Here is a 7662-nt window from a genome sequence, read left to right on the forward strand (position 1 = left end):
CCGATAAAAGTAGGCAAAGGTAGCCACTAATCCGGTAAAAGTAGGCAAAGGTAGCAACTAATCGCTTCCCTCTTGTACCATAAAAATCAATCATATTGAACTCGACACAAATGACCAAAATATCATATCAGAAGCTCCCAAATGACACTACGACAACAAAATAGTTAAAGTTTTATGTTATTAATAAGGAAAAAAGGAATCTAAAATTAAAGTAACTTATTTTTTCTTACATTATGACCATAATAGATGCATGATCAAGCTTATAATAAGGATAACATGATCCGTGATTACTACTATGTTTGACTTCTTTCAAACATTAGGTGCCAAATTTTCAACTTACATTCATATACTAAATGCAAGATATAGCAACTTGTTTTCCTTTATTAGCAAGAAATAGGAACACACTTTTATAAACAAATGCAAGTTATTATTTCTTGCAATTTAAAAAATGTAATGCAAGATATAGCAACTTACATTCATTTATTCGCAAGAAATAGCAGCTTACTATCATTTCTTTTTACAAATAACCACACACGATAGTGTCACATGCACACACTATCACATACATACAAAAACATGCAAACACTACATCTTGCATTGCGGTAGGTGTTACCTGATGTCAAATACAATGATGGCTTCAAACAGATCGATGTATTGTTATTATAAAACCACTTGGTTTAAACAACACTGTGTATTAATATTATATAAAAATAATAACATTAACCGTTTTTTTCAAAACCAAATGCTTTGGCAACAACACTAAGAGGGGGGAGTGTTCTTCATTAGTATTTTTCATTCCTTTTCAGTTTTCACGAATTTTTCTAGTTAAAGTCTCTAATTCATTTCAAGACTTTAATTCATTATGGTAAATAGTTTTTAAGGGATTAGTTTTATTTCGATAAATAATTTTATTTCTACGATTAAGTAAGTTGTTAATTAGTCAAAAGTGTTAAAGGAGATCATTAAGACTTCTCTTTCATAGCTAAATAACATGATTTTCCTTAATGACTTTAACCAACTACTTTATGAGTATTATAAGTAATGTTGTTGATTGGTTTAATAAAGAAATAAAATATTTTGATTTTGTTTATTTGGTGTTTTAACAAAAAAAAAGTCTACGCTAAAATCAAATAAGCTTATTTTAGATAGTGGAAAAAAAATTCGAAACTTGCGACTTGTGCAAAAAAGTCAAAACCCAACTAAAAAATAAAAATTTTACCAAGAAACTTAACTGTTTTGAAATACAATCAAACCATTAAGAAAAGAAATAAGTTTTGTTGAAAAAACATAACCAAAAACTAAAACAACCAATCAAAACATATTAAAATTTCGATTTGAAGGTTTTATCGTATGTTTTTTTTTTCGGATTTTTAGTGTTTAAATACTTCTCGGTTTGTATATGATTGATGATTAATTGACATGTCACACCCCAAAACCGGAACGGCGGAAACGTTCTGGGGTGGAGGACTTCATGTATAGTATCATAACAATGCATAATAGTAAAGACAAGCAACAACTTCCATTGCATTAATATAATAATTTTAATACAAGCGTGTTCTGTATAGTTTGTAAGACACCAAAAAGAATGATCAAAATAAAAAGATGAGTCTTGAATGTGCTCCATCTTCTCAAAAGCTTCATCGGTACCTGTCTATTGATGACCTGAGAATACAAGTTATTTTGAAAGAGTTTATCAGCATTAACGCTGGTGAGTTCATAAGTATTTAGTGTCATTGCTTGTATGAAAATGTTTGTAACAACGTAGTGTAAATGTTCGTAGTTGTTTGTAAATGTTTGTAAATGGTTGAACTCCCTAGAAAATCCTATATTTTCTACTGAAATGTAGTCTTCTACCAAGACCCGACTATTTGTATGTTTGTTCTTTTGTAAATGTAAGAGTTTTCCCCAGTGAAACTATCATTATAAAAATATAGTTTAAGTCATCGTTTATGTGAGATGGTTATAAATATATGTAATAGGGGAAAATAACGTTTAACCTCATCAGTGTCACTGCTGGCTATAAAGTGATAAAAATGCAGACTCTAGGTAGTATTAAATGTACAATACACCTCAGAGAGTCTGTTTGCCTTTAATTCTTAGTCGGTTAATTAAAGGTTTAAATGTGAACTCGTATGTAACCATGCTGATCGACGACTGAATAAATGATGACCCTCCGGTGTCATATGTAGTGAGGTAACATTCTGTCACCCCTTGGCCTTATCGGCTGGGACTGTAGCTAGCATTCGAGGTGTGGGAGTGTCTGTCCCGTATAGATCTATACACACAATGCCCGCTCTCCCTCCAGGAGACTCTGGTTACAAAGTGATACAACAATGTAGTGTTGTATCGAGACGTAGTATGTCACATTCCGGTTATCGTATTCAAATGTTTGTATAGTATGTCATAGTGTAGTAATGTTTTCTCTGTACTAGTGTATAGTATATCCTCTTGTATAGTGTATAGTATGTTCTCTTGTATAGTGTATAGTATGTATTGTTTCTCATTATAGTACGTATGTAATGACTCGTAAATGTAATGACTCTTGTATGTGTCGTTGTAATAGTAATAGTGAGTAGTAATCTCTTAACTATACCTATTATAGTTAACTAGTAATGTTGTTGGTATGCCTTTGCTACTCAAAGGTACGGAACTGAACTTAAAGCTTTTATATGCAAACACATATATATGATATATAACTAAGGTTTCAACGACATTCGGACAAATAACAAGATACCCTAAGTCCACAACCAACCAAGGAACAGGAAATAAAGTGAGCTATCAGTCTTAAGTCCTTCAAACCTTACTTATATAAATATATCTGTAGAGATATGAGTTTGACAATAATGTAAGTTTAAAAGAGTTTGATAAAGGATTTAGCATTTAAAAGGGTTTAATAAAATGTTTTGAAGTGTTTGAAATCCATAAGTTTGATAACAATTTGAATGTAATAGAAAATCTTTCTGTTTGTTCTAGTTATTAATCACATGTGATTAACGCAATAACTAGAATGTTTCAACTTGTATTCCCCCCCCCCATAAAAGCATTTAAAATCATTTCAAAGGTTGATTAAGGGGTATGAACTCACCTGCAGTGAGTGGTTTGGATGGAAGTGCCGGATAGGATGCTAAGTGTCAAGTGAGGACTTGAGCATACACGGATCCTATTTAACATATAATGACACATATATGTATCTAATTAATGATTAAGCAACTAATTAAGCAGGTAAAGACACTTTAGGAAAAGGAAACCACTTTGATTCAAGTGCTAGAAGTACAAAGGGTTGCATCTAAGGGTTGTAGGGCCTCACATTGGAGTTTACGACCCAAATGGTAAGGCCCACGAGTTTACGACCCATGGGTTTACGGCCCAATGGGTTTACTGCCCATGGGTTTACGGCCCAATGGGTTTACGGCCGTAAACTCATGTAATCTTGTTCCATTTTGTGTGTTTAAGGTCCTATACTCATCTTGGGGGTGTTCTAGACTTAGTTTCAAGGCTTAGGAAGGTGTTGTGGCCACTTTTGCACCACAATTTAGAGTTTACGGCCAAGGGAGATTGCCTTGGCCGTAAACACCCTTCTGGTCACGATTTTTAGATGTTTAATAGGTGATTCTTGTATACAACAAGCTAAGGATAGTGTACTTACGTAGTAGAAGCTTGAGAGAGTGGTTAGAGCCCAAAAACACTTGTGTGTGTTCTTGGTGTTCTTGGTGAAATGAAGAACACTTGAAGATCTACCCAAAAGAAGAGATTTCATGGATGAAATCAAGAGTGAATCAAGGAGAAGAGATGTATTAACTCATATATGGAAGGATTCACTTACATTTTTGAAGATTGGGAGCAAAAACTTCAAGATCCTTGGGAGAGAATTCGAGTTCTAGGCTTGGAAAAGTGAAAAGTGACTGAAAAATGACTAAGGACCATATATATAGCATGAAGTTTACGGCCACCATGTGTTTACGGCCGTAAACCCATGACCCTTGGCCGTAAACTCCTCTTTTGAGGGTTTATGGCATAGTTGATGGGTTACAACTTCAATTGGCACTTCCATTCACTTATTCCTTTGATGTACTAAGCTTAGAAGGCTCAAACAGACTCAACCAGTCCATGCCCACAATGATATCGAAACTCTTGATTGCTACTGGTATGAGGTCGATTGGAAATGAATGATTATCTAGTGTGAGGGTACAACCTATGTAAATCTCGTTAGAACTCTCTGTCTTTTCGTTGGCCATTTCTACGACGAAGGTTTCTTTTAGTGCTTGCGGTGATTGATTAAGTAAGTGTTTAAATTTTTGGTTCACTAAGCTCCTCTCAGCCCCACTATCAAATAGGATACATGCATATGAGTTATCGAGAAGGAACGTACCCGTGACTACTGTGGGGTCTGCCACGGCTTCATTGTGGCCAATAGCAAGTAGTCTTCCTGCTCCTCCCGCATTCCCAGCTTTCGGACAGTTTCTTTTGAAGTGCCCTGTCTCGCCACACCCGTAGCAGGCCTGACTTACTCCTGCACCAGGGACCTGGGTGTTAGGTTTGGGTGGCGCCCTGCAAACCCGGGCGGTATGGCCCTTCCGGTCGCAATTGGTGCAGTGTATTTCCCGGCAGGGGCCATTATGATGGAAATTGCACTTGGTGCACTTGGGTAGGCTCCGTTCATATGGTTTGGCTGGTACAGGGGCAACAGGGGTGGTGGCAGCATGGACAGCTACAGTCTGTTGGTTCTTGGAAGAGGGTTGAGCTGACTTGCCCTTCTTTCGGTCCCAACGCTTTCTCTTGTTGTCGGCTGCTTTGGTTGGTGCGGAGGCAACTATTGTAGTTGTTGTTGGAGTAGAAGGAACCTCGTGATCGATAAGCCTTTGGGCCAATTCCTTGGCATTATCAAAGGTCGCAGGGTTCGATGGCAGAACGTTCCCTCGATACGGGGGCTCCAAACCCCAGATGTATCTCTCGACTTTCTTGCTTTCAGTGGGGACCATGTTGGGACATAGGGTCACCAGGTCGCTAAATCTGGTTGTATAAGCCACTATGTCGGAACACTTCATCTTAAGGTTCCACAGTTCCTCCTCGAGTTTCTGAATCTCGCCCCTCGGGCAGTACTCCTTTGCCATCAGATCCTTCAGTGTCTCCCAGCCCATAGCGTTAGCTGCTACCAGTGAGAGTGATTTGACATGGCCATTCCACCATGTCAGGGCCCTTTCGGTGAAGGTGCAAGCAGCGAAATTTATCTTGCTTCTTCAGGGCATGAGCACATCTCGAAGATTGCTTCTGTTCTCTCGATCCATTGGGACAACGCAATGATCCCTCCGGTTCCGTTGAAGTACGTTGGTTTACAGCTGATGAAATCTTTATAGGTGCACTCCCGTGTACGTGGTTGGATTTCGCCATGGCTAGAGTTGGTGCCCGTTCCAGCTTCACTAGCACCACCAGAATTTACTTGAGCAATGGCTACGGTCACAGCTGCGGTTACAGCTGACTGAAACATCACCGCATCAAAATGCGGAGGGGGTGGTGGTGGTGGAGTTTGATTCACAGGCGTGCCTTTGGTCGGACGCTTGCGAGGCTGCATCTTTTAATGGAAGTTTATAGAGATGATGATAATAGTAAGAATCAATTGAAAGTATGATGAGAGTGTTTCATGAACTAAATCGCCATAGTCCAACTATCAGATAGAGGCATAACAATAGAGTAGGGAAACACAAAGGTAAAGACTTTCCCATTGATTAGATAACCGCCAATATTACTGGTATTAATGATGTAAAATGAGTTCGGGAAAAATGACCTAATAGTAGGTCTTACATCAAACCATAAGGGAAAATGTTGACAGCTTAGAAGTCTAGTTAGAGTACTTTAAAAGTTAGGAATATTTTATAGATAAGTGCTCCATAGAGCACAGAAAAAGAAAGGCGATTCTTTATCCCAAAAGAAAAAGATGAGTCGATATCTTCTACCGGCGACGGGTATCCCTCGGGCAAATCCTCAGATCTGCCAGCTGACGTACAACTTCTTGAAGATGTCGCTCATGCGCCCTCTGACGCGCTCAGAGTTCCATGACTTCGGCTCGGGATGCAACTAGTTGTTGCTGCAGAGCCTCATTGGTTCTCCTAGTCCTTTCCATAACCTCTTCGAGTTGCCGAATGCGGACCATATTAATGCCAGAGTTGGCGTCCACTTCCATCACTCGGTCGATGGCTGCACGACCTTGCTCGATGTTCCGAGCAATCCTACGGACCATGATGGGTAGGACTCGGTTAGCTGAGCTTCCCTCGCTTATATTGTAAAAGCTTCGGTCTCCGTTGAAAGGTAAAGGCTGACCCTGCTCATCACTCCAACGGTTCAAGTTTGTTGCCCACAAGGGTGTGGGACCTTGAAATGCTGGACGGGGGTTGAGGTTTGGGACTTGACCTTCTTGGGGTAGGTTGTTGACCTCTGGTTTGGACTCAGAGCCATCCGAAAAGCCTTCTGCGAGGTGATCATCCAAAGGGATTGGATGATCCTCTTATGGCTCATCATCGAGCCACCCACCATTGCCTTGGTTGGGAAAATACGGATCGCCGGGAAGATGGAAGCCAGCCATGTTATCTACGCGAGAATAGGGGAAAAGAATAGTTAATAGACGTACTAATTATGATAACTATAAGATGGCCCTTTTTAGTTTGCACATAAGTAATTATAGTAACACAAAATACTCCTATAGTATTTGAGGTTTATGTTCTGTTCTAATGTTCTCGTTGTAGTGGTATTGGTAAGTTTTTAGACTTGTTGCAACACCACAATCATTCTTAGGCACATGCTAGTCACTCCTCGGAAAACATAGTTGATCAGGCTATATCCCCCTAGATTTGACTATATGTCTCTAAGCCTAATTGTGTTGTTCAACAATCGTAATACTTTTGTTCTGACCTAGTATGATACTGACCTTGGTATGAATAGATGTATGTATACTTAGTTAAATATTTTATTATTTAAAAGTATAAATTCTTGGTCAGAGTGTTTTAATCCCGATGCGTTTATAGTTTGTATATCTTTTATGGGTTGATATACTTGATTCACTATAAACAATGCTCTGATACCAATCTGTCACACCCCAAAATCGGAACGGCGGAAACGTTCTGGGGTGGAGGACTTCATGTATAGTATCATAACAATGCATAATAGTAAAGACAAGCAACAACATCCATTGCATTAATATAATAATTTTAATACAAGTGTGTTCTGTATAGTTTGTAAGATACCAAAAAGAATGATCAAAATAAAAGATGAGTCTTGAATGTGCTCCATCTTCTCAAAAGCTTCATCGGTACCTGTCTATTGATGACCTGAGAATACAAGTTATTTTGAAAGAGTTTATCAGCATTAACGCTGGTGAGTTCATAAGTATTTAGTGTCATTGCTTGTATGAAAATGTTTGTAACAACGTAGTGTAAATGTTCGTAGTTGTTTGTAAATGTTTGTAAATGGTTGAACTCCCGAGAAAATCCTATATTTTCTACTGAAATGTAGTCTTCTACCAAGACCCGACTATTTGTATGTTTGTTCTTTTGTAAATGTAAGAGTTTTCCCCAGTGAAACTATCATTATAAAAATATAGTTTAAGTCATCGTTTATGTGAGATGATTACAAATATATGTAATAGGGGAAAATAACATTTAACCTCATCAG

This window comes from Lactuca virosa, chromosome 8 (assembly GCF_052849685.1).
Source record: "Lactuca virosa cultivar CGN04683 chromosome 8, Lactuca_virosa_CGN04683_v6, whole genome shotgun sequence".
Taxonomy (NCBI): domain Eukaryota; kingdom Viridiplantae; phylum Streptophyta; class Magnoliopsida; order Asterales; family Asteraceae; genus Lactuca; species Lactuca virosa.